Here is a 25,822-nt window from a genome sequence, read left to right as displayed (position 1 = left end):
AAGGCTTACTAAGCAAGGCAGCAGAGCTCTCTCTTGTGTCTCTTCTCCCATGCAAGGCAGCAGAAAGGAAGAAAATGGCTACTGGTGGCCCCTTAAATACCCTCCTGCAAAGCCCTCCAAAAATCACCCCCACCCTTGACCCTACCTCCACCTCTACCTGGCCAATGGGAGGATGTTATTTACTATCAAAACCTTATTTGGTCATTTTCCTCTGCAGGTAGGAACTTTCATTTTCAATGGAGGTGAATGGGAAAATTTTTTTGCATTGAAGTCAATGGAGAAAAAAAGGCAGGAAATTCAAAGAGCTGTCAGAATGAAAATGGAGGAGGAAGAAGAAGGCAATTCTGCAGCCACAAAATGGAGGCTGCTTTCATGCCCACAGAGGTCCGAATCACCCGAATTTTTTCCCCCGAAATCAGGGTGATTCGGCTCGGGCAGAAAAAATTTCGGGGGTCCTCAGGGGTGATTCGGCTCGGCGCCGAATCACCCAAAATTCGTTGTTTCGGGCACAGAACGATCTGTGCCCGAAACGAAATGCACATCCCTAGCAGAAATATATGGAGGAAGGCCTCTAAATATTACCTCAGTGCTGAGCTTTTAAATAGTTAAATTAAAACCAACAACACCCACATCTGTTTTGCCATCAGCAAATGAAACATCGCAGACTTCCACCTAACAATGATGGAAGACTCTTTTCCAGACAGTTGGCTGATGAAAAATGAAGTCAGGTACACTGTGATCACAAGACTACACAACATGCATATACTAACAGCAACATGGGTACATTCATGACATCATGTAAACACCTGTGTGTGTGTGTACAAATCAACAAGCACGTAAACACTATATTTATTTTATTTATTGTTACGTTTTTATACCACCTTTCATTAAAACAATCTCAAGGTGGTTTACAAAACATTTAAAACAATATAAGACTATAAAACAGTTATTCAATAAAATATTAAATTGGAATATAAAAATACAACTATAATTAAAAGTTTTTAAAATATATACAATACAGAGCAGCAACAACAAAAACAACACTCATATAAAAGCCTGGGTAAAAATCCAAGATTTACCTTGCTTTCTATAAACGATGGTGGAGACTGAGGAGTGGATGCCCACCAGGAGGGCATTCCAGTGTCTGAGGGCCTGTCCCATGTGCTCAAGACCCTGTCCCATGTGCTCAACAGATAAACCTCCCTCATTGTTGGCACACGGAGCACAGCCCACTCCGATGACCTCATCAAGCGGACAGAAACCCTTGGAAGCAGGAGCAGGGGCATAGCAAGGTTGGAGTGGGCCCAGAGACAAGATTTTAAAATGGGCCCCCACCTCACAGAAGCTCAGCTCATGAAGTAAAGAAATCGTAAATGAGGCTGAATAGTGGTAACAAAAAGCATGCATCTATATCTATATCTATATCTATATCTATATCTATATCTATATCTATATCTATATCTATCTCCTATGTGCCACAATAGAACATCATCCTAAATTATTTTTTTTTAAGGTTTTGTAAATTGTGGACAATGCAAATCATTTCATGGGACTAGAGAAAGACATGCTGTTCTGGTAGCTCCAGGTCTTAACACTCACATCAGTTTCAGAAGATGAATACAACTGAAGGAAGCCCAGGCGGATGCACGGTTGGGGGGGTCAGTCATGTGACTTGCCTCTGGGGGGGGGCCCAGGGCAGAGGGCCCCCAGACAACTGTCTCCCCTTGCCCTCTTATAGTTACGCCCCTGAGCAGGAGGTCCCTCAAGTATGCAGGGCCCAAACTATTAAGGTTGTAAAGGTCAAAACCAGCTCCTTGAATTGGATCCAGAAACAAATTGGCAGCCAATGTTTTCAAAATGGGTGTAAAATGACACAACGGCCAGCTCCAGATAACCTCCTAGCTGCCACATTTTGTACTACCGGTAGCTGCAGTTTCTGAATATTCTTCAAGGGCAGCCCCAGAAAGAGTGCATTATAGTAATCCAGCCGTGACATGACTAACTGTGGCCAGATCTGCCTTCTTAAGAAAAGGACACTGCTGGCTTACTAGCCAAAGCTGTGCAAAGGCATCCCTGGCCACCGCCACAAGAGCAGAAGGTTCCATGTTCCCTTCCTGGCATTTCCAAGATAGGGCTGAGAGAGATTACTGCTTGCAACCTTGGAGAAGCCGCTGCCAGTTTGTGTAGACAATACTGAGCTGGATGGGCCAAGGGTCTGACTCAGTATATGGCAGCTTCCTGTTTTCCTATGTTCCTAACCTGAGCTTCCAAAAACAGAGCCAGGTCCAGCAATACCCCCAAGCTGCACACCTGCTCTTTCAATGGGAGTGCAACCCCATCCAGAACTGGTCAAATCCCCTCATCCCAATTGACTCTCCTACTGACCAACAGCACCTGAGCCATCTTGCCCAGATTCAGTCTCAGTTTATTAGCCCACAGCCAACCCATCACTGCCTCCAGCCCCTGATTCAGGACATCCACTGCCACTATACATGGAGGTATAGCGAATAGCTTTTTATAATCAACTACTCCACAAATATATATCCACTCCTTTTTAAAGACTCTCAGGCCCCGGTCTACCCCGTAGCTGAATCAGGTGATAAGGAGATAAGGAGAGATAGATCTGAGTGTCATTTGCATATTACTGACAGCTCAGTCCAAGTCCCAGATGACCCTTCCAGCAGTTTCATGTAGATGTTAAACAGCATGGGGGGGGGGGAATCTAACCCTCCGGTACACCACAAGCCAATGGCCAAGGAGCAGAGCAGTAGTCCCCCAGAACCACCTTCTGGATGTTCCCCCCGAAAAGGACTGAAAGGACCGAAGCCAGTCGAAAGAAGTACCTCCAAACCCTATACTTGAGAAGTGGTCCAAAAGGATACCATGGTCGATGGTATTGAATGCTGCTGAGAGGTCCAGCAGAACTGACAGGGATGCACTCCGCCTATCAAGCTTCCGGCGTAGGTCATCTGCTAGAGCAACCAAGGTAGTTTCAGTCCCATATTTGGAACCAGATTGAAAGGGGTCTAGATAATCCGTATCATCCAAGAGCCTCTGCAGCTGGGATGCCACCACACGCTTATTACTTTGCCCGAAACATTAAGGTCAGACTTATCCCAAGTCTTTCTCCAATGTCATTCCAGCTGTCATCCAAGTTTTTTTATTGCCCTAAGCTCTGAGGAAAACCAAGGAGCAGAATGGGCTCCACCAAGCTGCAGAGGGTATTTAGGGATGATCGTGTCAATAGCCTGAACTGTCTCTGTGTTCCAGAGATTCACCAGGGCCTCGACAGAGTTGCCAACTCTGAACACTAGAAACTCCCCAAGGGCTGTCTAGAAAACAAGCAGATCCATAAGCTGCTGGGGGAGAACCACTCTAATTGGTCAGCCACCCCTACATAGGGTAATGAAGCAGTCAAACTAAACCCTACCAGATGATGATCTGTCTATGACAAGGGAGTTATCTCAAACTTCCCCACCTCCAGATCATTTATTCCTTGGTCAGCAAAAACCAGATCCAGAGTATCTCCTGCCACGTGGGCCCAATCCCAATTGAGATAGTCCCACAGTTGCCATGGAGGCCATGAAATCCTGGGCTGCTCCTAAAGGCGGGGCTCAACATCGACATTGAAGTTCCCCAAGACAATGACTTTGGGGGAACCCAAAGCCACCTCTGAGACCACCCCTGTCAGCTCAGGTAGGGAAATAGAAGTGCAGTGGGGTGGTCGGTACACCAACAGAATCCCCAGCCTATCTCGGAGGCCCACTGTCAAGGACAAACACTCAGAATTCTGAGATTGCCTAACTGGGCACCTAGAAAGAGAAAGGTCTCACAATAAATGACTTCACCCCCTCCCTGATCCTCAAGGTGGAATTGCTAAAGGATCAGAAAACCTGGGGGGCAGAGATGAGAGAGACCAACCCCATCCAGCTCATCCAACCAGGTCTCCATCACACATACCAGGTCAGCATGCTCATCCACAAAATCAAATTGTGGATAAGGGCATTCAACAGCAGCACTCTAATCCTTGAGAGAGTGTTCCCAGAGCTCCCTGGGGCTGCAGGATTGGGAGAAGAGCCAGGAAAAGGAACAGACCTGAATTGCCTGGACAGTTTTCCTCTGTAACAGCCTGTCGAGCTCCCACCACTGTACACAGATTGTACAGATATCACACACACTATGCCATTGAGGTTTCCCTATGTGTCCCTTCAACTGTACCCAATTTGATCCATATTGGTCTAGGCATTGTGAAGCTGATGTATGGGGAGGGGCACACACGGGCACGCACACAGAGAGAATGCCGGGCGATCTCATAATCTTACTTTCCTTAAGGAAAGTAGGCTAACAAGGTAAGCTACCATTTAGCAGATGGGTTCAAATAACCCGGTCCGCTGCCCCCAGGGGCCGCGCCTTGTGCCCCAGACATGCCCCCATCTGATGTTGGATGCGGGGGGCATGATTTAGCTCCCAAATGGGGCCGTGTGGCCCAGCTTGGGAGCTAAACCACAACCCTGTGTCTGACGTCAGATGCAAGGGGCATGGGTGGCGGTGGCGGTGGCGGTGGCGGTGGCGGCAGGACCTGGGCCACCGCTGGCCTCCCTCTGCTCCTGATAGATACCAGCAACAGTCACTGGAAGGATGCTGCTGTGCTGGGGTTGAATAAGGCTAGTTGTTCTCCCCGTGCTAAATATAAGAGAATCACCACTTTGAAAAGTACCTCTTTGCCTAGTTATCAGGGGTAAGCGCGCTGGCAATTCTTACCTTCACTTGCAGGTGCACTTAGAATCCACACACCTCTGCTCTCCACAAGTACAGAGTTTATCTGCAGTGGCAAATGCTGTACTTTAGGAAGATTTCTCCGTGTGACTGGGAATGCCAGGGTGTTTATCTGTACACACAGATCAAGAGAATGTCACCTTGATGCTCTGCCAAATTCCCTGCAAAGATCTGTGTTCATGATGAAAATACCATCTGGAAGGGCTGTATGTAAAAGATGTGAGATGCAGCCTCAGGGGCATGGCTTGAATCTGCTCTGATTTCTGCTTTAATGTCTGTCTGTCTAGAGCAGGCCTGCTCAACTTCGGCCCTCCTGCAGATGTTGGCCTACAATTCCCATAATCCTTGGCTATTGGCTGCTGTGCCTGAGAATTATGGGAGTTGTAGTCTCAAAACAGCTGGGGGGCCTAAGTTGAGCAGGCCTGGTCTAGAGGTTGACTGTGTAGTTGCTAAGTGGACAAATTACAGGTTAGTTTTTAAACAGAAAATACTAACCCTGTTCACATGTTACGTTCAACACGCCTATAGTCTATTTACCATGTGCCATGTCAGGGGCAGCTCATTAATGAGGTGAGGTGAGGCTACATGGCATCTCTGCCCTGGAGTGACAAGCACGGGCATCCCACTCTGCACCCATTGCCTGCCTTCTGCTGCCTCAGCTTCCTGGCTTGATCCACTCCCCGGCTTTGCCACCTGCGCTTCCTCATGTGTGCATCACTCCCAGGTTAGCTGCTTAATCTTTTGAGCAGCTCCCTGTGAAGGGATGTCAGGGCTGCTTAGCCTTCTGGGCAGCCAGACATTTAAACTGGAGACCAGCTCCCTGATCAACTGATCTCCACTTTAAATGTCTGGCTGCTCAGAAGGTTAAGCAACCCTGACATCCCTTCACAGAGGCGGTGGGGCTAGCCCTGATGCTCGCATCAAGGGTGTGGTTGACATTGCCTTGGGCATTGCCTGCTCGAGCCAGTGCTGACATATGTACAAATATGTATACATGTTACATATGCAGTTATTTAGACATTGGAGCTCTTCTCTCAATCAGTGAGAAGAGCTTCTGGCGGGTCTGCGGGGGGAGCAGACTTAGCCTGCTCTCCCTGCAGAGGATCAAACGTGGAGCACTGGGCGGGTCGCTCGGCCACCCACATGACTGCCGGCTCTGTCACAGAGCTGGTCAGGGCTGCGGGGATCAGAGGCTGTGCAGCCCCCAGAAGTCCTAGGATGCCCTGCACAACCACACGGGGCATTCTGTGGGAACCCTTGATACAGGGAGGCTGCTTGTAGCCTCCCAGTTGTGGGTCTACTCGTGTGTCACCGCGCGCCACGGCAGCACACGAGCAGGAAGACTAAGTTAATGTTGCGCCCACTCCATTATCCTTCTGGGCAGGGTGTTTTAGGGTGTTTAAGGGGAGGGTGTTTTAGGTGGGCTAGCTGCCTTGAGAGCACCGGGCTCGCCTGCGAGCCCAGTGGTTCCCACGATCACTGGAAAGCGGGCTAAGCTCCCTTAGCCTGCTTTCCAGTGATCGTGGGAATAGCCTCATTGTGCTCCACACACGTACAGTAGTAAATCTGGGGCATTGGGGGTGGGGTGGGGGTGGCTGTACCCAAACCGACTTCTTAAGTGAAGTCATTCATACAAAAATATGTACGTGTATAAAGACACATGTATAAACAAGTGGCAGCTGAGGGTGGAGCCCTGAATTGTTTGCTCTGTCCCTTCTCCTGCTGAAGGTACAAGAGACCACCTGGAAGCAGAAGCAAGGAATTACGGGTGAGAGCAGAAGGGCTCTTGTCCGGCGCTCTCAGCCTGCAACAACAGCCCATGACCTGAGATTTGCATGGCCTTGAGGAAACTTTTTAAACACTGCCTTTTAAAATGCTGCTCACCTGTGGGAACTGGTGTTTAGCATGTGCCTAGGAGAGCAGAGGACTGGGGGTAGTCTGGTGGCAGCTTGGGTGGCGGACAGAGGGAGATATGGCAGTGGGAGTTGGGCAGGCCATTAAAGGGGGAAATGGTCTAGGCAACTGAGGCCTATTCCGTTTTCCAGCTCTTCTCCCAATCCTGCAGCTCCAGGATGTTCTGGGATCACTTCCTCAAGGATTAGGGTTCTGCTGTTGAATACCAGATCAGTAAATACAAAAACATCTCTCATCCATGATTTAATTGTGGGTGAGCATGCTGACCTGGTATGTGTGACTAGGACCTGGTTGGGCAAGCTTGGTGGAGTGGGCTTCTTCCAGCTCTGCCATCCAGGCTTAATGTTCATACAGAAGCCCCACCTTGAGGTCATGGAGGAGGAGTTGCAGTCATCTATTCTGAGTCTATTCCCCTTTCGAGATGCCCAGTTAGGCAATATCAGGATTTTGAATGTTTGTTGCTGAGGGTGGGCCAATGAGATAGGATAGGATAAGGATTCTGTTGGTGTACCGACCACCCGGCTGTACCTCAGTCTCTCACAGTTAACTGACTCTCTCTCAGTATGTGATGTTTTAGCTTCTTAGTGAGTCTTTGGGTTTTTTAAAAACTCAACATAGTGTCTCCAGATAATCTCGTGGGCTGAACTTCTTTACTACCGGAGCCTACTCTGCTGTGTAAGGACGTTAATGTTTCTCCTCACACCCCTCAACTGAGCCCAGAGCTCTGAGAGTGGTGAAGAAAGTAATAAGCTTGAATAAGAAAACAGGCTTTTCTCAAAGCTGGAGTCAGGAAAAGTGCTAGAGAGGATTGAGAAGTTACAAGGTCGAGATTTTGAACTGTGGTCTTTCAAAATGGAGATACTCCTAAAAAGCCACAGAATCAGCAGGCTCACAAACAGAGCACCCTGTCAGAGAAGGAGAAGAAAGACAAGCCTGGGACAGTGCGGATGATCAAGCCACCAGGATAATTTGTTTATCGGTGAGTGACTCTATATTGGTGCATTGAAGAAATAAACAGCATGCAAAGGTTATGTGGGAGGCTCTGAAGAAACTCTATGAAATAAAGTCAGCTTTCTCCAAGGTGTATTAAGTGATGAAGATGTGTAATAAGATTGTAGAGAGTGAGGCCAGTCACCTGCAGATTAATAGGTCAATCTTGCCCTTTCTCCAAGAACTACTTCTGCAGACAACCTTGGCCACACTATGATCTATGAGACTACACATTTAATTTTGTGATATTTTCAGAATTATTTGAATGCATCGTGTGTGTCTGTGTGTGTTTGTATGTTTCTGTGTCTGTGTGTATAAAATTGCATGGGTCTCATTCACTGGTTGGCTCGCTGACAGGCGCACTGACTGACATGGAACTCTCAGACCATACCACAAAAGATAAAAACTTGCCACTTTCACAGGTAGGTTCCACACCTTGCCCAGAAAAAATCCCAAACCCTGGAAAAATTAATTACTTTCCTGGAAAGTCTGGGGAAAGTCTCCTTTTGGAAAGCATGGGGAATGATCCCTCATAGATATAGCAAAAGACTAGAGTCACAGAGAGAGTTACTCACTGAGCCTCTTCTCACGACTGGTGAGAAGGGCTCTAGAGTGGGCTGCAGGGAAGGCGGGTTAGACTTACCTTCCCTGCATACAACGACTCCTCCTGTGCTGTGCATGCTCCCTGTGCACCCAGACAATTCCCCGCGTGCCTAGGCAGCAGGGAGCGCCGGGGGCCGGGATGTGTCTTCCCTGCCCACAGAAATACCATAATGCACTGTGCAATTGCATGGTGCCTTATAGCCCTTTCCACCCCCAGCACAACTGGCCCTATCTATCCCCAGCACAGTACCTCCAGTGACCCCACATACAGCGTGGCTGCCTGCTTCTCCTCCTCCCATCGGGCCACGCTGTATGTGGGGGGAAGTCGCCTGGGAGCCGGAAGTGAGGGTGGGCTGGGTGCGTCGGCGCGTCTTCCCTTGCAGAGCTCCTCGCAGTGGCTGCTGGCGGCGGCTCAGGATGGGGGAGCCACCGAGCGGAGAGGCGCCGGAGGCCGGCTCGGTGCTGTGCCGGCTTCTCGTTGGGGTTTACCATTGCCATCAGTAGTTAACTTTTAAAACGTGAGTCCTCAGGATCTTTCCTTCGCAGAGCTGCGCACGCGCCCACCCCGTCCTGGAGGCGGCATTCAGAGGGACAAGGGGCGGCAGGGAGGTATCCTGCCTCCCCAATTGTTACAATATATACGAGCCCTGGAGGGGGAAAAGCGGCGGGAGGGGTAAGTAAACCCTCCCCGCCCTTAAAGAAACCCCCTCCACCTGAACCGAACTGGCCAGGTCCAGACCGGTCCGGACAATCCGGAGGCCTTTACAATGGCCTCCGGACCGGTCCGGACCCATCCCTAGTTACGGGAACGCTGCATTAATCTCGTTTTAAAGGGTGGCTCCACAAGCGGGTTTGCCACCGTGGTGCCTCCAGGATTGGGCCCGATCCCAGAGGTTCACACATGTGTGTAAAACTGGGCTGGGCTCCCAGTTTTGCACACGCATGTGAATAGCTTCACTGCCTGCCTGCCATGGAGATCCCAGACCAAACTACAAAAGATAGAAACACACTGTTTTTGCAGGTAGGTTCCAGACCTCGTCTACACTACCTCAAAATCCAACCCACCCACCCCAATCATTAATGTCCTGAAAAATGCAGGAAAACTCTCCCATTGGGAAGCATGGGGAATAATACTTCACAGTCACAGAGAGATAAGACATTTATATGCCTGCAAACTGCATATATCTATGTCTATGTCTCCTCTATCTCTGTCTCTATCTCTATCTGACTGTTGTTGACTGCCATTTTGTGAAGATTACACTTATAGGAAAGTTCAAGAAATTAAAAATATGTAATAGGGTGTTTTATTAATGTGCTTGCAGAAGTGAACTAAGAGAACAGTTTTAAATGTGTAGGATTCCAACAGCAAACATTATTCACTTTACTGAATAATTACCATACATATTAAATTCGCATCATAGTAAATTTGAATCTGAAAAAGATCTTTTGCTTCTCTGGGACGTGATGTCATTTTTTGAATTATTGATAGATTATTTAGTATAAAAACTGTTGAGAACAATAACAGTTAATATATTATCATTATATTCAGAATTTCTTCTAAAAATAAAATTAAAAATCATTGAAACTCCTCACCCCACAGCATATCCCAGTATAAAATGTAGCACATTTGGCTAATTTCAGTGGCAGGATTGTTTATGCAAAATTTGATATCTGTGGATATCATGAAGAATGACTTTATTTTGCACAAACAAAATATATATTTGTTTGGCAGGGTGGGCATTAACTTAAATGGGGTTACATATGGTCAAACTAGGTGAGATGACAGCAATTTTGTGTGCCTGGATCTTCCACAGGAATGTAGAAAGAGGGGTGGAGAGGTCCAGAAGCAAGAGATGCAGGCCTGTGAGGATGAGGAGTGCCGTATCCTCGGCTTCTTATGACTTCGCTCCTGCAACCCCACTCCCCAAGCACTTTTCTCTCACTTTGGGCTCACTTCTAGTATTTGTACTTGGAAAAAAGCACTTGGGTGGATGGGCTGTATGAGAAAGTAAGCTGTGGACAAAGGCATGTTTTCACTACTGTACCCTTCTTATTTCTCAGATCAGATCCTCCTCTTCACCTTCTGTGCGATTATAGAAGCTCTAGGATCTGCAACCATCACATCTCGTTTGGCCCATAGGTATTTTTAGCCTACTTTCCAGTAGGCTTATAAGATCACCCGGCTTTCTGTGTGTGTGTCTGTGTGTCCCCCGCTATCAACTTCGCAATGCCTGGATCAATATGAACCAAACTGGGTACAGTTGTAGGGACATCTCAATGGTGTAGTTTGTGATAATGTCATCCACCCCGATCCAAGATGGAGGACACGTGAACTTTTGAGGCACAAGTGGGCTAACTTGTGAACTACCTAACCGATATGAACCAAATTTGCTACAGCTGTAGGGATACCCAAATAGCATGCTGTGTGATGATGTCATCCACTCCAATTCAAGATGGCGGCCGCATGAACAACTGAGGTGCAAGCGGGCTAATTTGTGGACTGTCTAACCAATTTAAACCAAATTAGGTACAGTTGTAGTAGTGACACACGGGCTCATCTCAACAGCATAGTTTGTGATGATGTCATCCATATCGATTCAAGATGGCAGACGTATGAACTTTTGAGGCACAAGCCAGCATGGTGTAGTGGTTAGAGTGCTGGACTAGGACTGGGGAGACCCGAGTTCAAATCCCCATTCAGCCATGATACTTGCTGGGTGACTCTGGGCCAGTCACTTCTCTCTCAGCCTAACCTACTTCACAGGGTTGTTGTGAGGAGAAATCTAAGTATGTAGTACACCGCTCTGGGCTCCTTGGAGGAAAAGCAGGATATACATGTAAAAAATAAATAATAATAAAATAAAAATAATAAGTGGGCTAACTTGTGAACCGCTTAACTGATTTGAACCAAATTTGCTACCACTGTAGGGACACATAGGGATGCCCTAATCGCATGGTGTGTGATGATGTCATCCACTCCAATTCAAAAAATGGCGGCTGCATGAACATCTGAGGTGCAAGCAGGCTAATTTGTGGACTTCTTAACCCATTTGAACCAAATTGGGTACAGTTGTATTGAATGGCACACAGGGACACCTCAGTGGCATAGTTTGTGATGATGTCATCTACACCGATTCATGATGGTGGACGCATAAACTCTTGAGATGCAGATGGGCTGACTTGTGAACCACTTAACCGATTTGAACCAAAATTGCTGCAGCTGTAGGGACACATAGGGACACCTCAATGGTGTAGTTTGTGATGATGTCATCCACCCCAATTCAAGATGGCAGACACGTAAACATTTGAGGTGCAAGTGGGCTAACCTGTAAACCACTTAATGGTTCAAAAAGGAGAACATTTTGGCTGAGGAGCAGTTTGGCTTTCATGCTGGTCATTCTGTTATGCACCCAGCCCTAATTTTGCAGCATATAGTAGGAAAATATTCCTCTTACTCTAGTTCTGCACTGTATGCAGGTTTTGTTGATTTCAGGGCCGCTTTTGATTTGATCCACAGGGAGAAACTTTGGAATAAGCTACTAAATTCATCAATAGATCACTGTCTCCTATGTTCGATAATTAAGCTACGTGAAAACTCCCGTATAAGGGTGCGCTGTAGTGTACAGGGACACCTCATCAAGGAAATTCTAATGTTCAGGGGAGTTAGACAAGGATGCATTTTGGCTCCACTATTGTTTAACTTTTATATTAACTCCCTTGTTTCATATTTAAATAATTTGAACCATCACCACCACCCCCAGTTAGCGGATAATCATCCTGTTATCCTTTTGTACGCAGATGACGCTATTATTCTTTCGCAAACTGCGATAGACTTAAGAAGAGGATTGCACTCTTTGGCTTCCTACTGTAAGGAGCACTTACTTGAAATTAATTATAACAAAACCAAGGTTTTAGTGTTTGCGAAGAGGCCAAAAACTTTCAATTGGACAATAAATGGGTTTAAGTTGGAACAAGTAAAACAATTTAAGTACCTTGGTGTAGTATTTCTGGCTTCTGGCTGTAAATTTGATCATAGAGAATATTTAAGTCAGAATGCAAATAAGAGCATACAGGCAATTCAATGTTATTACTACTCTAAGGGTGCCCATTTTATCCCTGCTGCTATTAAACGTTTTGAGGCTAAAGCTCGAGCACAGCTCTTTTATGGAGTGCAGCTGGGAATATATTCTAATTTTTCCAAACTAGAAACAGTTTGATCCAATTTCCTAAAGAATATATTTCAGGTTCTCAGCTGTGTGCCTAGGGCTGTCTTATGGCTGGAAGCAGGGTTGCTAAAAGTGGAGGCTAGAGCTTGGATTATTATTTTTTAATTCTGGCTTAAGCTAGTTTTACATCCCATTGGTTTAGCTCCTCTAGTGCTAAAGGACATCTATCACTCAAGGTGGGAAAGAGGGGTAGAGGAGAAGCTATATTATTATGGTTTTTCTCCCACTGTGTTGCTAACCTTGGGTTATGAAAGCGCCAAAGTAAGGTAAAGAGCGGCAAATTGATCAGGGCTCCATCCCGGCCGGTGTCTTTTTGGGCAAACCAGTTCTGAGCTTTACCCCCACCAATTATTCAAACCAGTTAACAGTCCCAAAATACTTCAGGGCTCTGACATTGGCCCGATACAATGCTTTGCGCACAGCTATGGTGGAAGGAAGATATTGGAAGATTCCATATGGAGAGAGTATCTGCCCCGTGGCTCCAATGAGATTGAAACGACGGCTCATGTACTTTTGTATTGTCAGTACTACCGTGACATTCAGCATAAGCTTATCTCCCCATATCTTAGCTCATATCCAGGCTGTACTGATTCTTTTTATCTTAATTTCCTTTTGACAGATCAGAATGACTTTAGATCCTATAATGTGGCCAAGTTTTGCCATTCAGAGTTTAATAAGAATTAAACATTTTAACGCCTGTATGTATTTTGTGTCCACTGGTTGGATATGATTTTGTCATACATAGTATAGAACACAAAATGGTATGAGATTTAACACTGTTCTGGATCAGGCACGTGATTTTGATATCTTGCCACCTTTATACTCAGTATTATTCTGTCCCTAGTGTTGATTAATTTTATATAGTTTATGTTCATAGTCTTAATTTTTAGCTTATTCTACTCACCTATGTTTTAGGGGTCTTAGGTAATTTTATAGAGATCCCCTATTACCTTGTAGAATAGATTATCCTAATTGTTTCTTGTTTATTTTGCTGTTATGCTGGTCATAGACCGAAATAAAGACTTGACTTGACTTGTAAACCGCTTAATCAATTTGAACCAAATTTGCTACAGCTGTAGGGACACAAAGGGACACCTCAATGACATAGTTTCTGATGATGTCATCCACCCCAATCCAAGATGGTGGTTGCATGACCATCTGAGGTGCAAGCTGGCTAATTTGCGAGCTGTCTAACCCATTTGAACCAAAATTGGATACAGTTGCAGTGAGTGACACACAGAGACACCTCAATGGCATAGTTTGTGATGATGTCATCCACACCGATTCAAGATGGTGGATGCATACACTTTTGAGGCACAAGTGGGCTAACTTGTGAACTGCCTAACCGATTTGAACCACACTTGCTACAGTTGTAGGGACACATAGGGACACCTCAACGGCATAGATTATGACTATGTCATCCAACCCAATTCAAGATGGCAGACACATAAACTTTTGAGGTACAAGTGCAATAACTTGTGAACAGTCTAACCAATTTAAACCAAATTTGCTACAGCTGTATGAATACATAGGGATTCCCCAATGGTGTAGTTTGTAATGATGTCATCCACCCCAATCCAAGATGGTGAACGTGTGAACTTTTGAAGCACAAGTGCACTAACTTGAGGACTGTCTAACTGATTTGAACCAAATTTGGTACAGTTGTAGTGAGTGACACACAAGGACACCTCAGTGGTGTAGTTTGTAATGATGTCATACACCCCGATCCAAGATGGTGGACACAGGAACATTTGAGGTGCAAGAGATCTAACTTGTGGACCTCGATTTGAACTAAATTTAGTCCAGTTGTAGAGACAGTGAAAAGAAAGTAGGCTCATTAGTTCATACTAGAATAACTTGTTGTAAATACACTAATCTTTAAAGCCTCTTTACCAGAAGGAAATGTGGGGTGCATGTATACACCACAAGCTTGCCTTGCTTGTTTTATTTGTCATTTCATTGTTTGTTCCTTGTATTTTACTATTTGGCATTGTAAACTGCCTTTGATTCTGTTGGTGAAAGGCAGGATAGAATCTTTAAAATGCCTAAATGAGATAGCCAGATCTATACTTCATCAATGAGACAGTCAGACATTACAACCCTAAATAAAAGTGTATGTTTACATGTTTTGTTGTTGATTTTTTAATTATGCCTGATATCCAGGGTTGTAAACTGTCCATAAATTTAAATTAAAATGAGCTAAAATTGGGTGTGTCATAAGGTCCATAAAAATGTTTAGATATCTCTAAAAATACTAAGACATCTCTGTGAAAATGTGTCTATGTTGGGGGTTCCCAGCTCCGACTGCACCTGACACACCTCTACTTACCACAAACACAGAGGACCCATCCACAGCCACAGTTTCCGTCCTGGCCCTCACACTCCACAGACTGAGTGATATCCGAGGATCAGGCAGTCATGCTGCATCTGCAGTGCATCAGCAGCCACACAAAACAGGTTGTCTGGGTGACCAACTGGAACACACTGGGGCAAGTCAGGGGTTTGACATGAGAGTGTGAGTGGAACAAGGTCTCCCGGGGCTATAGGTTGTGGGAAAGGATTTTAGGAGAGGGAAGAGAGGATGTGAGCAGCCCAAAACTGAACAAGTGAGACAGCCCCACTGGGAGAAAGAGGGACTGACACCACCGGGGTGAGGAAAGCAACCTCTACAGTGAGAGCTAAAATGTGGAGAATCCCACAAGCTCCATACTATCTCCAATGCTTTTTAACATCTGCATGAAACTGTTGGGAGGGATCATCAGGAGGTTTGGTGTAGAGTGTTATCAATATGCTGATGACACGTATACAAACTTCATCAGGAAATAGCATAACCCCCCTAAATGCCTGCCTGGAGGCAATAATGGGCTGGATAAGAGATAACAAACTGAGGTTGAATCCAAATAAGATGGAGGTACTGACTGTAGTCCCCGCTGGTATGTTTCCCAGACTATGGGAAACACCTATATCGGGCAGCAGTGATTAGGGATGTGCACAGACCTGTTCAGAGGCCCTTTTACAGGCCTCTGAACAGGTTTGAACATGGGGCAGTTCGAAGGCGGGGAAGGATCACCTGAAGTGTGTGGGAGGGTGCACTACTCCCTTGCCACGCTTCCCCTGCCGGCGCTCACTTAAAAACTGGTTTGGCGGGGTAGCAACATACCTTCTGGCCGCCCCAGCTGCTCCTCATACCGGAAGTTACCGGAAGTAGCACGTGTGCATGTGCATGTCGGACATGTGCACATCCCACTCGCGTACACATCGGCCGTGTGCATGATGTGCGCATGCATGGGCATGCATGCGCCTGACATGAGCTTGCACATGGGCTACTTCTGGTATGTAGATCGGGGAGTCCTCCTGAGTCCCAAATTCTCCCTGGTTTCTCAGGTTGAGGCAGTGGCCAGGAGTGCTTTTTATCAGCTTTGGCTGATACGCCAGATACGTCCATTTCTGGAGGTAAATGGCCTTAAAACAGTGGTGCATATGCTGGCAACCTAAGCTTGACTACTGTAATGCACTCTACATGGGGCTGCCTTTGTACGTAGTCCGGAAACTACAATTGGTACAGAATGCAGCAGCCAGATTGGTCTCTGGGTCAACCCGAAGGGACCAAATAACGCTGATTTTGAAAGAATTGCACTGGCTGCCAATATATTTCCAAACAAAATACAAAGTGCTGGTTATTACCTGTACAGCCCTTAATGGCTTGGGTCCAGGGTACTTTAAAAGAGCGCCTTCTCTGTCATGAAACCTGTCACCTCTTAGGATCATCTGGAGAGGGTCCAATTATGGTTGCTGCTGGCTTGTTTGGTGGCAACTCAGGACCGGGCCTTCTCTGTAGCTGCCCCAGTGCTCTGGAATACACTCGCTGTTGAAATAAGAGCACCTCATTCTCTGCTTGCTTTTAAGAAGACCCTCAGGACGTTCCTGTTTTCCCAGGCTTTTAACTAAAAATTTGATTTTAATGTTTTTATTCACTGAGATTGTTTTTATCTGTTTTATGAATTTTAACTTTTATATTGTTTTTACATTTGTTATGTTTTAAATTTGTACACTGCCAAGAGATGTCTATATCAGGCGGTATAGACATATGTTAAATAAAATAAAATAAATAAATATACAAGTAAAAGTGTATCTATTTTTAAAAATTGGTTGTTCTCTTTCCCCCCACACTGTTGTAAAATAATCTTTTCAGGGATGGGTAACCCTGATATAAACATGCATTTAATTATTTTGGTATGTTTAAAAATCAGGCCACCAGCCTGATGCTGATTTCATAGCTATTTTATTTTTTCTTCATAATCCCTGCATAATGTGGAGATATGGACCCAGGCCATGCTCAAGAGTGTTTGATTACGTAAACTGGAGACCTGTGCAGTAGCTTAATTAGCCATACAAGTATGGTGACTTCCACCTGTAACTCTGCCTGGGACTCAGTCCAACATTTGACATGCCTGAATAGTGCCAGGCAGCCACCACTGAAGCTGTTCCCCAGGCTCATCTTTCTCCCTCCACTAGAGTTCTCTGCAAAGGCTTATCACCTCCAAGCCTCACAATTGTATGGTTCAGTCTGGCAATATACTACACACCAACTTTCTTGAATTTGTAGACTTATCTGGTTTCATTAATTAAAAAAAAATGTTCTAATGCACAAAGTTATGGGGAAAGCTTGAAAAAACAATTAATTAAAGGGTTTAAAAAAAAAAAGATTAAAAAGCGGGCTTTTAATCTCATAACTCTGGTGAATAATTCATTTTTACAATGGTTTTGAATATGCAAAGTGTTTTGACATGGGAGTTGATAGCCACCACAAGTACCTATTGTTGGCTACTCTGAACATAGGAAGCTAACTGGACATAAAATACAGTAATGACTGTTCACAGTTACTACAACTATGGATATTTATAGTAGTCCAAAGACATATAGTCCTACTTTCACAGAGAACTGAAACGGAGAAAGAGAGTCACTGGCTCAACACCATCAAAAGAACAGTGTGTCGGCTCAAGAGGTGAGGCTTGGTTATCTAGTACCCTGTTCCAGCATGAGCCAGGGTTTCATGAGTACCCCAACCCTTGGGCAGCAGTCAAGGCCATACAACATGGGACAGTGCTCTTCACTGTAAAGTCGGGGGGGAGAGCAGAGGCAGCCCCCATCAACCCTAAGTGCAGCTCCCTGACTAATTGTTTCATGGGCCTGTGTGAAGTTTTGGCTAAAGCTTAATACTCTGCACAGCTGCCTGCCTGCCCTCTCTCTCCCAGCACCGTGTGGAGATGACAATTCGCACCCCACAGTGCTGCACTTTACCCAGGGCCTGGGGGCTCCTTTAAGGGAACTCTATTGATCTCCTGCACCATCTTGGAAGGCATGCACAGAGTGTAACCCTTCCCAGCATTTCCCCCTAGAGCTCTTAAAAGATGGCTCCATTTCTCTTAAAGGGCCCTCCCAGCACTGAGAAAAGTACAGTACTGTGCAGAGGCCAGCACAGTGGGGATGACTCTCACATTGAAGGTTTTTGGCAAAATGGTAAAGGTAAAGTGTGCTGTCAAGTCGATTTCGACTCCTGGCACCCACATAGCCCTGTGGTTTTCTTTTGCTAGAATACAGGAGGGGTTTACCATTGCCTCCTCCTGCACAGTTTGAGATGATGCCTTTCAGCATCTTCCTATATCGCTGCTGCCCAATATAGTACCAGCGGGGATTCGAACTGGCAACTTTCTGTTTCTTAGTCAAGCATTTCCTCGCTGCACCACTTAAGGTGGTTCATTGGCAAAGTGAATCCCACTTAAAAAATACTGAAGATCACTAATTTAGCAGAATGTTGCTTCAGCAAGCTTGCTTCAGACTTATAGCTACTGCCTACACAGAGTGAATTGGCCCCACCTCTTTACTTAGAAGCATCAGTTACTTGAAGGAGTCTTGCCCAGTTTCTTAAATGCTGGCTCTGACGACACTGCAGGACCTCTGCTAAAACTGGCATGTCCTCAGGGGACTCCTCTGTGTTGGAAGACAAAGACAGGGCTGTGTCCTTGGGTTGAGGTGGCATGGCGGTGTTGACTTGGGTTCTCCTGATGTGTGTGCATGGGTGGAGGTGGGGGTCCCAGTGACTAGAGATCACCCGGGGTCTGGATGCTAGATTGTTGTTGGAGATGGACTTCCAGAGCATGGACCTTTTGCACCAACTATCCTAATGACCACTAGGGGCCTTGGGAATAGAGATAGTGAGTAAGGGTCTCCCTGACTGTTCTACCTGTCCCTACTCTATGACTTCTGAAGTGACTCTTCTGCACTTCTTGTGCTGAGTCACAATCCTTTCTTTTCCTCTTAGAGAGCAGATGGAAACAGATCTCTCCCTCCTTACCTATTCATTATGTAGTTCTTTAGATTAGGTTTTGGTCTTTCCTATCCAAGTGTACTTAACCAATAAATACTTAGTGTTTAGTTCTACAAGGATCTCCATGTGTTTTCTCTAAATAGCTGCAACAACTAAACCATCCTCTGCTACCCACTCTGTAACTGAAGTGTGTGCCCATTCCTTAGTGCTCTGCTGTTTTACCCACTGGGGTAAAAATTAACAACCTCTAACAATTGTTTCCAGCCTAACGCATTCCCTTAACCCTCCACCTTGTGGTGGGTTGAAACACAAACATTCCACACAAAGTTTACATGGCAAATGCTTGGGGGTGGGGGTAAATCTAGGGTCATGACACTTAGGGACCACATTTAAGGAAGATATCCCAAGTTCCTGAAACTCATGAAACTAGTACTGTAAACCCTACAGGGCTTTGGATTTGTTTTCCTTGCACAGCATCCCTCCCCTGCTTATGATGAATGATGATAAATGGCTTTTGAAACTGAAAAGAGTTTAAAAGCAGTTTATGGTATGTCATGGAGGATGTCAGCTGTTTTGTTTTGTTTTTAAACAATCACAGGCATGAATGAAGCAACAACAATCAAGCCCCTGCATGAATCTAATTAGTCCTCTGGATTCTGGTGTATGAATATAATAAGACTATACAGTCCCTGACAAACTGTTTCTATTTACCTCTAAAGGATAAAAAAATCTAATCTAAAAAATCTAATTTTCATTAAAATAAATGGGAATTAAGTTAGTGACAACTCAGTCCCATTCCACTGTATTCATAAGAGATTAACTGTTACCTGCCAGAAATGCTTTTCTGTTGACTGTATTGGACAAAGGGGTCAATCTCTACACAAAAGAATAAATGGACACAAACCTTACACGGCAAACACAAAAAATGGCAACATTCAGAAAACAGTGGGAAACTATTTCAGTCTCCCAAGTTGTCCTGAAAGTTACCATTATATTTCCAGATGGGGTTTTGTTTGGTTTTGGTTTGGTTTTGGTTTCTTGCTGATTCTAATGGTCAATGTTGCTGGGGTTCATTTTAGCCCTTCCTGGATTTTTTTTTTTTTAATCATACTATTTGGGTCAATGTATTGTGGCTGGAGACGATGGGAGCTGTTGTTAGCTGCTCAGTTTGTGAAAAAAAGAACTGGCTGGCATGATGCATGGCATTACAGCTCTATAACACTGTGCCCTGCGGCGGCTGCGGACTTGGAACACAGCCCCAGTGCTATTAAGAGTGGGTGTTTGCACTAGCAGAACTCCACAGTTTCAGCCATTGCTGTGAATCATATTGGCATCATGTCAGTCACCATCCAGATCATGTGAGCCACCATTTTTTCAAAACTACTTTTTCTCTAGAATTCACACATAACACCAAACCAGATGGTGTTATGGGGCAGAGGTTGGGATTTGTGTATATGCGAATGTGTGAAACCACGATTTCACGGCAAAAGCAACCTGCGGTTTCCCTTGCCAAACTTCAAATTGAACATTCAGTTTGAACTGCTCCAACCTGAGAATTTGAAGGTGGCAGTGTTATGTCTGAATGCAGATGTCGCCATTACAGTGGTTTCATGCTGGATTTGGAACCAAAATTGTAGAGAGGACGGTCCAGATCCACCCAGAAACATGACCACTCCATGTCTTCCGTGCTTCTCGCTGGCTGCCTTTCTTAGCACTTGACCTGCCCCTGTCTCCATGCTCCTCAAGCCATTGACTGGCAACAGGAATGCTGCCTTATCCCATCCCAAGCTTCTAACCCTGTCTAAGGGGAAAGTCACATTGGGGGAAACATACTTTTCACTGTCTCTTGTTCCCTGCTCTGGCACTCAGAAGAAAAATTGGACAGGGTGGCAAGATGGGCACTATGTGTTTTGTGTATACACATACACACACACACACACACACACACACACACACACACACACACACACACAGTATGTTCACAAGCACATGCAATCGTGGTGGCACCATAAACTAGACAACCCAGTTGGATTGCTGCAAAGATAATATATGGCAGGGTAGCAATACCCGGGGTTGGCAGCCCAACCCAGGAATTCTTGAATGACCCTGCTCTATTTTTTTGTACATTGGGGAAGGGGGGCCCAGCCCCTTTCCTTTGGGTAAAAACTTGCAGTCTCTGGCATTACTCATGAGAAGAACCCTCCAGCAGGAGCAGTATTGCCTCCAGTCACAGGAGAGATTCCTCCTGTGTGATGATGATGGATGCTGTTCTGGAGTGGACTGCTTTGTCATGAGAGTGAAAGGCCATGGAGAGACCCATGCACTACTGATGAGAAGAACTGTACTGGGGTACACAAGGATGGGGCAGAATAGTTAATAATGTGCAATCTTACCTTCTCCCAAGGACCACTCTCTTATGAGAGTGAAAGGCCATGGGGACACACATGCAGGCCAGATGGCAGATGCTGTCCAGCTTGGTTGCTCATCAACACAAGCAGGGATAGGTACCCCAGCAACACCTTTCCTTGACTTTACGACTGCCATGAATAAGCAATCAAAGCAGGCCCTCTGCCATCCTGGTCATCCATTGGCACACATCCATGGTTTTTTGTTTTGCCCAATACAGCCACCCTACTTTCCAGGGATCGCTGATAATCAGGCTCTCCTCTCCCATGCTTGCCCATAGCGGCCAATCTGCACACGCTGAAACACTAGTCCAAACCCAGGAAATCTGAATGATAGTAAAGATCCCCAGTCATGGTGTTCCCCTAGTCTGACCACCTGGTACTGCCCAGTGGAGACACTACTCCTTGGGAGTATGAAATGGTTACCTGAATAGGAGGGGGTCACGGTGTATAGGGGTGTGCATGGAACTGGCTGGCCCAGTTTGGTTTGAGTCCAGACCAGACTCGAACCTCACCGGGCCAGTTCAGTCTGGCCCCCATCGAAACACACCCCCCACCCAGTTTGGTTCAGTCTGGTTGGGGTTCACGGTTTAAAAATAAAAATAAAATAATTAAATTACCTCTAGCCTCTTTGGAGGGCTTCCTAAAGGCCGTGGGGGGATCTGCAAAGATCCCCACCAGCCTCTTAAATCAGCGCCCTGGCTCATAATATGGTGGGTTTTTTTGGCCCATTTGGGCCTCTGTAATTGTGTCTGGTGGCCATTTTGCCTGCTGCCGCGCATGTGCAAATGGCCTCTGTGGGGCCTGGCATGGCCCAGGGCCTTGTAAAGGTCATTTGCACAAGCAGAGTGGCCATTTCTTTTCAAAAAAATCTGTATGTTTTGGTTTAATGTGTTATGCATTTTTATTGTATGTTTTAATCCTCTATTGTGAGCCACCCAGAGAACAATTTGTTATGGGGCGGCTAACAAATAAAATTTATTATTATTTATTATAACTATAGTATAATACCCATCACAGCCTCCAATCCCCAATTCAGGACATCCACCACCACCCTAGGATCAGGTGACAAGGAGAGATATAGCTGAGTGTCGTCTGCATATTGCTGACACCTCAGTCCAAATCTCTGGATGAGACCTCTCCCAGCGGCTTCATGTAGATGTTAAACAGCATGGGGGACAAAATCAAACCCTGTGGGACCCAACAGGCCAATGGCCACGGGGCCAAGCAGTAGTCCGCCAGCACAATAGTCCCCCAGCACCACCTTCTGGACCCTCCCCCCAAGAAAGGGACAGAGCCACTCCAGCACAGTACCTCCAATTCCCATACTCAAGATGCAGTCCAGAAGGATACCATGGTCGATGGTATCGAATGCCGCCAAGAGGTCCAGCAGAACCAACAGGGACGCACTCCCCCTGTCTAGTTCCCAGCGAATGTCATCCACTTGAGCGACCAAGGCAGTTTCAATCCCATATCCAGGGTGGAAGCCAGATTGAAAAGGGTCCAGATAATCTGTATCATCCAAGACCCTCTGCAGCTGGGACGCCACTACACGCTCTATCACCTTGCCCAGAAAGGGAAGGTTAGATACAGGTCTCTAAGAGAGCCAGCGTGGTGTAGTGGTTAGAGTGCTGGACTAGGACCGGGGAGACCCGAGTTCAAATCCCCATTCAGCCATAAAACTAGCTGGGTGACTCTAGGCCAGTCACTTCTCTCTCAGCCTAACCTACTTCACAGGGTTGTTGTGAAAGCGAAACTCAAGTATGTAGTACACCGCTCTGGGCTCCTTGGAGGAAGAGCGGAATATAAATGTAATAATAAATAATAATAATAATAGTTGTCCAGGTTGGAGCATCTGGACGGTGGTCGGTGGCATTCTGCCCTCCCTTAATGAAGCATTAATTATCACCTCCAACCATCTGCCTGTACCCTCCCTGGCAGCTTTTATTAGCCATGAAGGGCAAGGGTCAAGAGCGCACAATGTCACCCGCACACTGCACAGGATCTTGTCCACATCCTCAGGCCAAACCAACTGAAAAGAATCCAACACAACAGGACCAGATGGTACCAAAGGCATGTCTGCCAGATCTGCTAAAACTCTGGAGTCCAGGTCAGCACGGATGCGAGCGATTTTATCTGCAAAGTGGCAAGCAAACTGATCACAACAGGCTGTAGATAATTCCTCCCCCATTACCTGGGGGGATGTGTGAAGCAATGTTTTTGCCACACGAATCGATCTATGTGGTCGCTAAGAGTCAACACCGACTTGACAGCACTCTATCTAGACAGACAGACAGACAGACAGCATCTCTCTCCCTCCCTCCCTCCCTCTCTCTCTGAGTGTGTGTGTGTGTGTGTATTCCAAAAGTAGAAGTGATGCATATTTATTCAGAAGTAAGCCCATCCGGGACTTACTCTCAGGAAAGTGTGCATAAGATTGCAGGCAAGTCACTAGAGAGGGACAACTGGACAGGAAAAAAGAGAAACAATTGAGTGAGATTTTAAGGAAGTAATTATTGAAGACATCAGCAGCCAAACTGAGAAAACAAAGAGACACTTTATTTCTTCTAATTCAAGCTCCTAGTTCCCTGGAAGTTTTGAGAAAGGTATGTGGTGGTAGAGGAGGAGGAAGAATGCTGCAGAAGTTCAGCAAGTTGGAAGCACAGTAAACCTGAGGTGCACATTTGTACAACAATTGGATTTTTAAAAAGTTGATTTCTGCACATGCACAGATTGTGCACCTTGGGTAGTGTTGAAATTGGAAGGGACAGTGGGAATGACAGAGGGGGCACAATCCACAATGTCTCCCTTGGTGTGGACAGGAAATAGCAGAATAACCAGAACTGCTAGGTGCAGTTGCCCAAGAATATCTCCTCCAAGCAGTCCTTGTGAGCCCACTGAACCTCCCACAGAGAAGCAGCCTCTGCTTGGAAATACCCACCAGTATGGAACTGCTGAACTAAAAGAAATTTGTTTCTATTTGTTTTGGTTTGAACCAAAACAATTTGGTTTGGGGATTCTTATCTCACAACGCATGTTAAGTAACTTAGTTACTTACTCTTCTTACTTACTTAGTCACCTGACATAATATTATAACACCTGCTATAATATAAGATTGCTGATATAAATTACCATTGTATTTATCTCATGCACTGAGCTTCCCATAAGAATAGTCATGCATTATACCTCTGACATTCCATAGTCATTTGGTCTCATTGTCCACAATTCAGGCTTTAAAAAGAAACCACTATTCCTGTTAGCATAGCCAGGGAGACTGCTTTATCTCCTGTTACTTCTGTTGTAAATCATCACTATGTTTATCTCTTACATTTTAACGTTATGTGATAATGGTCACTTCCTGTACCACTTCCATCACATAGTGCTTTGACCCCACCTTTGCACACACATCCTCCTCCAGTATCTCATGTACACCAGTCAATGGGGGATTTCATGAATTGGATGAAGTGGACTCTAGCCATGAAAGCTCATGTTGAAATATATTTGTTAGAGTTCAAGGTACTACAGGGACTCTGTCAGATTTGTTGTTGTTGTTGTTGTTGTTGTTGTTGTTTGTTGTTGTTTTGGATTTGCTGGATTGTGTCCATGGTGTGTCACATAGTTCATTTAAAAAATCCTAGTTTCAATGGCTGGAATCCAGAGAAGTTTTGCATATAAATAAAGCATGTTTGGAATAAGTTCTGCACTGCAGAAACTATCATGTTGAATGGTTGACATCCATTCTCAACAAGCCTTTCTGTTTAACACAGATCGCTAATTTGCAGTCTCCAGAAGGATAGAGACCATCATAGCTTCCAATAAAATAGTTATCACAAAAGCCTGCCAGGGTATTCTACACAGAGACTTATGTGTGCAGTTTCTGTTGTATACTTAAATAGCTACTTATATGGCCATTGTGTTGTGGCTAATTAAAAACTGGATTGATTCACATATTGCTCTCCTGCACACACAAAAGTAGGTTTTAATCAATTTCAACCATCAATCTATTCCCTTCAGCATCACCAGATTCATTTTAAATCAATGAATGGAGTCATTCACCTGTGTCCCCGTGACAACAAAAAAGTTTATTTAAAATCATTAAAAACAACAGATCAATTCTCCCATTCCCCTAGCACAAGAAAGCTTATTAAATCAATTAATAGTGGCACAAAGTCATTTTCACCTTCAGTTGAAATGAAATCACACCTGACTTGATGAGATGCTGCTGACACTGGGTGGGAATTGACATACCTAAACCACAGAACTTGGAGCCTCTGGATCTGGATAATAGGGACTGAGCAGTTGTGTTGTGCAGTTTAAAGCTTCACACACATGCAGACCCTGTCAATCCTGTCTGTGAAGCACTTCTCTGTTCCCGCCCAAACTCCCCACCTACTTGGGATTTATTCTCTGATGTCACTATTTACAAGGGGCAGACTGTTGACTCATCCCTGGTAAATCTTAATCCCTATTTTGTCCCTACAGCCACCTTAAGTGGCGCAGCAGGGGAATGCTTGACTAACAAGCAGAAGGTTGCCAGTTCAAATCCCCGCTGGTATGAATACCTATATTGGGCAGCAGCG

This window comes from Hemicordylus capensis, chromosome 4 (assembly GCF_027244095.1).
Source record: "Hemicordylus capensis ecotype Gifberg chromosome 4, rHemCap1.1.pri, whole genome shotgun sequence".
In the NCBI taxonomy this organism is placed as follows: domain Eukaryota; kingdom Metazoa; phylum Chordata; class Lepidosauria; order Squamata; family Cordylidae; genus Hemicordylus; species Hemicordylus capensis.
Note: the sequence above shows the minus strand (reverse complement) of the source record.